We start from the raw sequence: 10,595 nt of genomic DNA on the forward strand, positions 1-10,595 counted from the left end.
CCTTTGTAGCGCCTTGTGGTCTGATGCCGAGCAGTTGCCATTCTGGTGATGTTCTCAATGGTGCAGCTGTAGAACTTTGAGAATCTGAGGTCCCATGCCAAACCTTTTCAGCCTCCTGAGGGGGAATAGGTGTTGTCGTGCCCTCTTCATGACTGTCTTGGTGTGTTTGGACAATGAAATTAAGTCAAATTTTATTGGTCGCATACACCTATTTAGCAGATGTGGGTGTAGCAAAATGCTTGTGTTCCTAGCTCCAACAGTGCAGTAATATCTAACAATTCACAACACACAAATCTAAAAGTAAAAGAATGATCTTAGGCTTGTGTGCGGCTGCTCGGCCGTTGGAACCCATTTCATGAAGCTCCCAAAGAACAGTTATTGTGCTGACGTTGCTTCCAGAGGCAGTTTGGAAATCGGTTGTGAGTGTTGCAACCTAGGGCAGATGATTTTTACGAGCTACAGCACTCCCATTCAGTGAGCTTCAATCAATCAATCAAATTTATTTTATATAGCCCTTCGTACATCAGCTGATATCTCAAAGTGCTGTACAGAAACCCAGCCTAAAACCCCAAACAGCAAGCAATGCAGGTGAAGAAGCACGGTGGTTGTGTGGCCTACCACTTCGCGGCTGATCTGTTGTTGCTGAGCTGTTCCAATCCACAATAACAGCACTTACAGTTGATCAGGGCAGCTATAATAGGGCATACATTTTACAAACTGACTTGTTGAAAAGGTGGCGTCCTATCACATTGCCACGTTGAAAGTCACTGAGCTCTTCAATACAGGCCAATCTACTGTCAGTTTTTGTCTATGGAGATTGCATGGCTGTGTGGTTGATTTTATACACCTGTCAGCAACAGGTGTGGCTGAAATAGATGAGTCCACTAATTTGAAGGGATGTCCAAATACTTCAGTATATATATATATTTGCTACTGCTTGACTAAAGAAAATCTCGGTCGACCAACAGCCTATTGACCAAACAATCGACTAATTGAGATCAGCCCTAAACCAAAGTGTCATGTGACTAGTGTAACAGTAAAACTTTAGACCGTCCCCTCGCCCATACCCAGGCGTGAACCAGGGACTCTCTGCACACATTAACAACAGTCACCCACGAAGCATCGCTACCCATCCACAAAAGCCGCGGCCCTTGCAGAGCAAGAGGAACCACTACTTCAAGGTCTCAGAGCAAGTGACGTCACCGATTGAAACGCTATTTAGCGCGTACCACCGCTAACTAGCTAGCCGTTTCACATCCGTTACACTCACCCCCCTTTTGACCTCCTCGTTTTCCGCAGAATCGCTCCACAAAAGCCGCGGCCTACTTCAAGGTCTCAGAGCAAGTGACGTCACTGATTGAAACGCTATTTAGCGCGCACCACCTCTAACAAGCTAGCTATTTCACATCCGTTACACTAGGGTGGGCATTCCATGTTCCTTTTTCTATGTTTTTGTATTTCTTTGTTTTTGGCCGGGTATGGTTCTCAATCAGGGACAGCTGTCTATCGTTGTCTCTGATTGAGAACCATACTTAGGTAGCTCTTGCCCACATGGGTTGTGTGGGTAGTTGCTTTCTGTTTTTGTGTCTGCACCAGACAGAACTGTTTCGGTTGTTCCCTTTGTTGTTTTGCATTTTAGTGTTCAAAGTTTCGAATAAATAATATGAACACGTACTACGCTGCACCTTGGTCCTCACCTTCTTCCACCAACGGCCGTTACACAAAGATAATTCTCTTTGGAGGTAATACGGTCAGCATTTGATTGCGAGGTATTCTAGGTCGGGTGAGCAAAAGGACTTGAGTTCTTGTACATTATCACAATCACACCATGAGTAGTTAATCATGAGACATACACCTGCGCCTTTCTTCTTCCTGGCGAGTTCTTTATTCCTGTCTGCGCAATGTACTGAGAACCCAGCTGGTTGTCTGGACGGGGACAGTATATTTGGAGAGAGACATGATTTCGTGAAACAGAATATGTTACAGTCCATGATGTCTGTCTGTAAGGAGATCCTCACCCTGTGCTTGTCTACTTTATTGTCCAGGGACTGAACATTAGCAAGTAATATACTCGGAAGCGGTGGATGGTGTGCACAGCTCCTAAGTTGGACTAAAAGTCCACTCCGAATACCTCTTCTCCACCTGCGGCATCTTGGAGCAGCATCTGGGATAAGTTCAATTGCCTTGGGGGCAAACAAACAAAGGTTCTAATTTGGGAAAGTTGTATTTCTGTTCAGAATGCTGGTGAGTTACAGCCGCTCTGATATCCAAAAGTTATTTCCGGTTAATAATGTAAGAAATAACAAAACAATTAAAAATACTGCGAAATTGCTTAGGCGCTAGAAGCAGAGCTGCCATGTCTTTTGGCACCTTCTTTCTCATTGACAGGTCCTTAGTGATGTGGACACAAAGGAACTTGAAGCTCTCGACCTGCTCCACTATAGCCCCGTTGATGTGAATGGGGGCATGACCGGCCCTCCTTTTCCTGTAATCCACGTTCAGCTTATTTGTCTTGCTCACATTGAGTGAGAGTTTGTTGTCCTGGCACCACACTGCCAGGTCTCTGACCTCCTCCCTATAGGCTGTCTCATCGTTGGCGGTGATCAGGCCTACCACCGTTGTGTCATCGTTGGCGGTGATCAGGCCTACCACCGTTGTGTCATCGTTGGCGGTGATCAAGCCTACCACCGTTGTGTCGTCGGCAAACTTAATGGTGGTGTTGGAGTCGTGCATGGCCACACATTTGTGGGTGAACAGGAGTACAGGAGGGGACTAAGTATGTACCCCTGAGGGATCCTCCGTGTTGAGAAACAGCAGAGAACATTCACAGCCTTTTATGAAGCCATATTGTTCTGTTATTGTGACAGGGCCAGAGCATATCACCATCTCCCTAATCAGGAAATCATGGCAACTTAGTTATTTTCTCTCCTTAAAAGTAGAACACTATTCTCCTTTGATGTCTGGGGACCTGTTTGTCTGAATCTGGTCTGACATTGTCTGGCTGGCTAATTGACATCTCAGCACCACTCTCAATGTATTGTAAACACGTACCTGCAGCTAAGGAGAAAAATCTGCTAGAAAGTGAGATAATGCAATATGAATGTCAGTGCCACTGATCACTTTGGGAAAGTTTTGTTAACTCCTTGCACAGAAAAAAACCCACAAATGCTCAGTATCCTTCCCTAAAACTGTTTATGGCCATACTATTTTATCTACATGGAAACGATTATCTGAGTAGGGCTTGGCTCTTTAAAGCCTCCCAGGTAATTACAGCCATTAATCTGCTGCCTTAACTAAATGGCTGGCATTTAGATGAACGCACAGCTTTTTAGCTATAGTTTCTTGTACGTAAGTGTTCTATTTTAAACTTTACAGACAGAAATGGCAAGTAAATGGCCATTGTTCAATGAAGGTGAGGTTCATTGCTTTTAGGGAAGAAAATGGAAACTTCCTCGGTCACATATATAGCTTGAGAACACACACCGCTACAGTGTAGCACTACATCAGGAACAATAATAATGAAAATGCACTAACTGGTAAAACATAATGACTCAATCATACTTTAGATCTGTACGTACATCAATTCATCTACTGAGAAAAAAAGAGGAAAGTAAATCTAATTTACATAAGGGACACTCAAATTTTCTCAGTTGACTTTTTTTCCAGTCTGAGGAGGATGTTGGGATCTCAAAATAACTGTTTGTAGATGACAAACATTTTGTAGATGTGCGATTTGACAATGTCAGAACAGAACAGCATTGGAAGAGAGATGGCATCTACAACCTGAAGACGAGACAGACGCAGCCCTGGAACAGAAAGTCATCCATAAACGCTGTCATCACAGCGGGTTCAAAGACTGCACCATGGTATTTTTATCTGTATTGTTTTGTCGGGTTCCAGCCTCCTAAACTAATACATTCAAAATACATTTATGGGGGAATCGTCATGGCTGTCTTTGATCGAATCCCGCCTTTCCCCTCATCCTGCTCAAAGCCAGCTCCTATGAAGCAACAGAAAATACAGAATGCACCACATTTACAGCCGGTAAATGCAACAACAACAAAAATACAAAAGGGAAAAAAATTATCTGTAATCCATTTGTGGTTTCAGGAGCTGTGAACATGTGCGCTTGCTTTGAACCCATTGATTTTCTAAGTGTTACCAACTCCATAAAGCAAACTTTCATTCAGAATTTTGTTGTGCAACCAACACAGTACGGCTGAGAAAGAAATGTAGGCAGCTGCCATTAGTTGAATAATAATATTCACTTGTTCAAAGGTAGGGCATACTACCTTATATATATATATATATATATATATATATATGACATACTGCTCCTCTGGAAGTATTAAAAAGCCCTTTTCAAACTTTTCTGGCCAAATTTCCTTTTCTAATGTTTGACTGGTTTTACATACTCCCAAAACATATTTTCAGTTCAAAACCTCTGCTCTAAACTACCGGTCACCCTGATCCAAAATGACCACATGCCAGAGCTGAAATCGCCAACAGTAGACAGAGCCCAAAAACGACCAAACACTGTTGACTTGTCTGTTAGTAAACAAGCCTTGAGATCCTTTGTCACTAGTTCATGTTCTGATTCTATACTGCACATCAACATCTTTGGATTAAATATACTTTTCCCCCTTCACCCATCTACACACAATACCCCATAACGACAGTGAAAACATGGTTTTAGAAATCTTCACAAATGTATTGAAAATTTAAAAAAGAAATCTAATTTACACAAGTATTCACACCCTTTGTTAGAATCCCCGTTGACATTAATTACAGCGGTGAGTCTTTCTGGGTAAGTCTAAGAGTTTTGTACACCTGGATTGTACAATATTTGCACATTATTCTTTTGAAAATGCTTCAAGCTCTGTCAAATGGGTTGTTGATCATTGCTCAACAACCATTTTCATGTCTTCCCATAGAATTACAAGCAGATTTAAGTCAAAACTAACTCAGCAACATTCACTGTCTTCTTGGTAAGCAACCCCAGTGTAAATTTGGCCTTGTGTTTTAGATTATTGTCCTGCTGGAAGGTGAATTCATTTCCCAGTGTCTGGTGGAAAGCAGACTGAACCATGTTTTCCTCTATGATTTTGCCTGTGCTTAGCTCCATTCTGTTTCATTTAATCATTAAGGACTGTTTCAGTCCTTAATGATTACAAGCATACCCATAACATTATGCAGCCACCACTATGTTTGACAATATGGAGTGGTACTCAGTAATGTGTTGTATTGGATTTGCCTCCAACATAACACTTTGTATTCAGGACAAAAATGCTTTGCCACATTTTTTGCAGAATTACTTTAGTGCCTTGTTGCCAACAGGATGCATGTTTTTGAATATTTTTATGCTGTACAGGCTTCCTTCTTTTCACGTTGTCATTTAAGTTAGTATTGTAGAGTAACTACAATGTTGTTGATCCATCCTGGCTGCTATCACAGCCAATAAACTCTAACTGTTTTAAAGTCACCATTGGCCTCATGATGAAATCCGTGAGCGGTTTCCTCCCTCTCTGGCAACTGAGTTAGGAAGGACGCCAGTCTCTTTCTAGTGAGCGGGTGTATTGATACACCACCAAAAGTGTAATTAATAACTTTACCATGCTCAATAGGTGTCCTTCTTTGCGAGGCATTGGAAAATCTTGCTGTTCTTTATGGTTGAATCAGTGTTTGAAATTCACTGATTGACTGAGGGACCTTACAGATAATTGTATGTGTGGGGTACAGAGATGAGGTAGTCATTCAAAAATCATGTTAAACAATATTATTGCACACAGAGGGAGTTCATGCAACGTATTATCTTACTCTTAAAGCACATTTTTACTCCTAACTTATTTAGACATGCCATAACAAAGGTGTTGAATACCTTCTGAAGACACTGTAGCTCTCCATACATAACAGGTCCAGACAGGGGAAATGTTTAGTTCCCAGGCACTGTGTGCTTCCAAGGGTAAGAAGACAGTGGGGCCAAGACAGGGTGAGTTATGGGGGTCCAGGTCTGGGTCCTAATGGAGGGGGCGGTGGACAGGTGTAATGGTCTGACTAACAGGCAGGTCGGAGGGACAGAGGCAAGTGGAGGTCAGGCAGGTGGGCAGCATGTAAACTGCTCAGAAATAACTAGCTTTATCTCTGCTCCATTAACACATCCTCCCTTTTATACGCATGGAATCAACAGTATACAGATAAATACTTTTCAGACTGCTTTTGGCTACACATGATGGGGGTAATGGTTATATTATCCTTCTGCACAAAATGGATGTCTATGGGAGTTGTATTCAGGCTGGTTGTGGGTAAGTCTGACTTACTCTCACTGCTGAGTCCTTTGCTGGGTGTTTTTGTGAATATAAAATCTGACAAGCATCCTCATCCTTACCTATGGGAGTGGTTGAGGGCTATCTTCGGTCTCTTCAGTCTCAGGTAACAGGCAACAAGTCTGGACTCAATCAAACTGGCAACCTTAGAAATGTCTTCATACACCGCATGCAAAGATTGTTCAACTGCAGCGCCTTTTGAACACAGCTGAGAGAGAGAGAGAGAGAGAGAGACTTTCACTACACAAATCTCACAATTGAGCTACAGAACAATCTCTCCCTCGATAACAACCTGAGTATTTCAACATTAGAACACAAAGCTTCTCAAAATAGACAGAAATTAGTAAAATCTCAGAAGGCAGAATGTTGGCACATTTGACATCAAGTCTAAGAAATACTTTTGCCTATGCAATTATCATATGAACAGAACATTTCAAACAAGTCCTGTTTTTTTTCCTAGGGATCATGGAAAACATGTCAGATGTGTAGTTGGGGTGACCAGTAACACACAAATGAGTCATCAGAGGAGCATAATCAAATGACTATGACAACATTTTAGTGCCACTGGCAAAACTATGCAGCATGTGCTAATTATAGGACCTCTCAACAATGTACGGTAAAGGATTCATGAATTATTAATTTGCATATAAGAGACAGATGTACCTGGTGATGCACTAATGAAATAATTTATTTCAGCAGACAATAAACTGAGATTTTTACATTGTAGTATACCCCTCTGGTCTAGTGTTCAAAGCAGGTTCAAGGAGTTATCCAGATAACTTGCCTAAATATTCTGATATAGTGTAACATTTTACTTTTAAAAAGATAGGCATGGTCTAATAAATTCAGCATATCTAACTTTATATTTTTTAATGAACCAGAAAATGAATAGTTATTTGTGCTTGATCATCAAAGTTTCTCTGGGCATGAACGTCTAGTTCTGATTTACATTTGGCTTGAGTTTTCAACTTATGTGAATTCAACGTCAAATCAACAAAAAAGGTCACCACGTCATTAAAAGTTGGATGAATAAAAGACGAAATGCCCTTTCATTGATGACTTCTTGAAAATCCAATCAGTTTTCCACATTGATTCAACATCATCACATAGATTTTCTGGGTTGAAATAACGTGGAAACAATGTTGATTCAACCAGTTTTTGCCCAGTGGGTTAGCTGGTTAACTAATGTATCCAGCTCTGTAGTATACTGCTCGAAGTTTGCTGCTTTGTGGGATTTTCAAAGTACATACGCTTTGTAATAAGCTGCTTTGTTTTAAGCATACAACATTGTGCCATACAAGACAAACAGATGAACACAACTGTATCTAAAAGATGTATTACATTAAAGGCCATGACATTTGTAACACATGATATCTGTGAAAATAGAGGTCATATACCCTGGGGGAAAGCTGGCTGCTGCCATAAGTTCTGGCAGTTTTCATTTCAAGTTTTCAACACTTTGATTTAAAAAGGTTTGACAATCATTTTACAAGACCGGGGAGGGATGGAGACAATAAATAATGATGTAATCTATTTGTTTAGGAAGTGAACAAATAAATAAATAAATGAGGAAGGACTATGGACAGATTTAATTTAAATATCAAGTACCTCCAGAGCTGTGGTAAAACGACTGGCTGCGATCCCATATTTCTTCTGTTGGTAGTATGAGTCGGCATCCTGTAAGGCTACATCCAGCCATTTGTCAATTTGAGGCAGAAAGCCGAGATTAGGTCCACTTGGAGGACCTACTATTTCAGAGGCTTGACACATAAATTGTGAAGCCGAGGAGGTGACTGGGGACTTGGAGGGCTGCTGGGTAATGTTGTGCTGCTCGTCACCATACACTAGCTTCATCTCCGCCGCCAACAGGCTTTTTAAAGAGATACGGAGGGGTGGAGGTAAGGGGCTTCCCTCATCACACACCCCCTGCTTCTCCACTAGTGGTCTATCACTAACACCCCTGCTGTCCGTCATTCTCTTCTTGGGCCTGGTGCTGTTTCCCCTCACTCTCGCTTTCCTCCTCTTATTTGGGCCACTTTCCTTGGGTGGTGGTGGTGCCTGGGTATTGTGAATCCGATTAACTTCTGTCTCTGTAGCCGAGCTGGGTCTCCCCGGCGGAGCCTGATTATCTGAAAGCTGTGGAACTCCTGCAGATTGAACCATGATGCACCTGCAGGAGATGATCACCAATATGAACAGATAATGTAGACTCATGAGGCCAAATATACTTGTTACTGTGTAGCCTGGCCCAAAGCATTGTGACTGTTTGTGTGTGGAAAGAAATCATCTCAAAGAGAAACATGGTTTAGATGTCAAATTCCTGCAAAATATGCGTTATAGGTTATAAACCAAATTCCTAGTCTACATCAGAACTTTTCAAAGTAGAAAATATGAAGTTTCTCAAACATGAGGTTGGCCTAGAGACAGATTACATAATGGTAGGCCTAACCTTGCCCCCTGTCTAATTGTGCATTAACCAGGGTAAGGTAGGCCTACAACTGTGCAATAATATGTTATATGTAACCTAGACTGCTTTCAAAGTCAGAGATTCTGAAAGTAATGCGGACGCTATCCACAGATCTTGCTCAGTGGCGACATCAATTCGCTGCTAATGGATGCGTTTTTGTAAACATATTAGGCAACACCATATATATTTAATGGCTCTTTGGTATGTAGGCTAGATGGGAATTGTTACTCACCTATATTTTGCTTGCTTGTTATGTGGATTGTATGCATTCGATCATCTGCATTCGGTTCGTAAAACAACATTCTGTTAGACCATTTGAAAGCGTTCTTCAGGTGTTTGGATTCCATGCTTTATCATTCGCGGCAAATTTGTGCAGCAAAAAAAAAACACGCCTGTTCATAAAACACGTATTTGATTCCAGTATATCAACATGAACCAATAGACTTAGGTGAAATGTACACTGTCTGCTGCAACTTGATTACAGTTTTTGGGTATGGCGAAAGTGGCATCCAGACTAGAGTTTCCCCAACTCCGGTCCTCGAGTACAACCAACAGTAGGCCTACATGTTTGTTGTAGACACGGACAAAACAGCTGATTCGACGTGTCAAGGGCTTGATGATTAGATCCGTTTCTCAAAGTGGGGTCTGTGGAGGTGCTGCAGGGATCGGTCCACAGCCAGATCAAAAATATTCATATTTAATTAATATTACTAACAACTATAGGTTAAAATAATTGGCCAAGAGATCCGTGGAATAGGTTTAGAGTGTGTAATACAATAATATGTATCTACAATCTATGTTATTAATCCTGGGCACCATGGGCCCACAAGGATATTTGTGTCCACAGTGCTCCACCAATTAATTATACGTTTCAACTCAATAGTTCCTTTTATTTAAAAAAAACTTTTATAAATGCACTACTTTAAGAATGCAAAGTTTTCTCTCTGCCTCATGGGAAAACATTTAGAATTGCAGAATATTAGCATTAAAGCTGCAACAACAACATACATATTTCTGCACCATGACATGTGTGCTGCGAAACTTTCCCTAATCTTTATTATTATTTTCTGAACACATTTACGTGATTTGTGGAATGCACATGGCATTTTGACTTGGGACCACCAGTTCTGCTCCGATAGTACATTGAATAGCATGGTTACATCTGTATCGTTGTTTCAAATCCAGTGCACTTAGACTGTTGGTATATTCGTGTCATTTGAGGGTCGCATCATGAGCAAAGTAACTTGTTTCATTTTACTTCACCTGTGAGAACCATAAGCAAGTCTAGCCATTCATAGACGCTAACTACCTTTAGGTTTGTTGATGAAGGTGTAGCCTTCCCGGTGGACTTCTGTTAAGAGCCGTCTGACGCTTACTGTTCATCAAATGCGGTACGGTTTTGGAAACATAAGGAACATAGCTTTCATATCAGTGAGAAATATTTTTCTCAAAACAATAGGTTAAATTACACCACACCTTTTATAGAGTTAGGTTTAGTGTTCCCACACGGCCATATCTCCATGTTACAGTGTGTGTTTACGGAAGACAGACTGGAGACAGGAGACCACCTGTGCCTATTAGCTATCTAGGGTGTTCGAACACCTGTGTGTAAGAAAAACTGGGGAGGAAGTCTAGCGGAAGTGCAGTTTGCCTGCTGGAGGCACACAGCCTATACACTTGCTGTGCAAACCTGCTACAGTAAGTGTATATTTTTTTAAACAATTATTTCTCTCTGATATGAAAGATAAGTTCCATATGTTTCGAAAAGTGTATTGCAAGCTACGATTATTGACGTTTCTAAACAT

At 41.2% G+C, this 10,595-nt stretch overlaps 1 long non-coding RNA gene across 1 annotated transcript; it reads right to left on the reverse strand.

Moving 5' to 3' along the window:
- Positions 1-1,464: 1,464 nt before the first annotated feature.
- On the reverse strand, positions 1,465-10,393 carry LOC149983567 (uncharacterized). Its single transcript, XR_016496278.1, has 3 exons — positions 9,023-10,393; positions 7,932-8,493; positions 1,465-6,531 (listed from the first exon to the last, which is right to left on the reverse strand). It is a non-coding gene; the product is annotated as an uncharacterized LOC149983567 (long non-coding RNA).
- Between the last annotated feature and the right edge of the window lie 202 nt (positions 10,394-10,595).

Source organism: Oncorhynchus mykiss, chromosome 5 (genome assembly GCF_057628025.1).
Source record: "Oncorhynchus mykiss isolate SJ-2025 chromosome 5, ASM5762802v1, whole genome shotgun sequence".
In the NCBI taxonomy this organism is placed as follows: domain Eukaryota; kingdom Metazoa; phylum Chordata; class Actinopteri; order Salmoniformes; family Salmonidae; genus Oncorhynchus; species Oncorhynchus mykiss.